We start from the raw sequence: 244 nt of genomic DNA, 5'->3' as shown, positions 1-244 counted from the left end.
GCCTCTTCATTTCGATGTATTAGAGAGAATGGGCACTCGCAGATCGCATTGTCTTCGGCATAGGAGCCGATATTCACAACGAGGCACAACCACCATTTTTTTCATCAAATTTGGGGATTGTATGCTTGATATTTTACTTGAATGCTTGTCCATCTTTCTAACGGATTTTACAAGGCTTCTATTTTATTTTGCCAAGATAATTTCAAACAATGAGACGGCAAGTACTGGTGTTCATTTCGATCCT

At 39.3% G+C, this 244-nt stretch overlaps 1 protein-coding gene across 1 annotated transcript in view; it reads left to right on the top strand.

Moving 5' to 3' along the window:
- Positions 1–244, top strand: part of LOC116696691 (protocadherin beta-16) — a gene marked incomplete at its 3' end in the record, with an annotated part of 5,058 nt that overhangs the window by 3,964 nt on the left and 850 nt on the right.

The sequence above is a fragment of the Etheostoma spectabile genome, chromosome 10, assembly GCF_008692095.1.
Source record: "Etheostoma spectabile isolate EspeVRDwgs_2016 chromosome 10, UIUC_Espe_1.0, whole genome shotgun sequence".
In the NCBI taxonomy this organism is placed as follows: domain Eukaryota; kingdom Metazoa; phylum Chordata; class Actinopteri; order Perciformes; family Percidae; genus Etheostoma; species Etheostoma spectabile.
The sequence above is the reverse complement of the archived record's forward strand: the minus strand, read 5'-3'. Positions and strand labels throughout refer to the sequence as shown.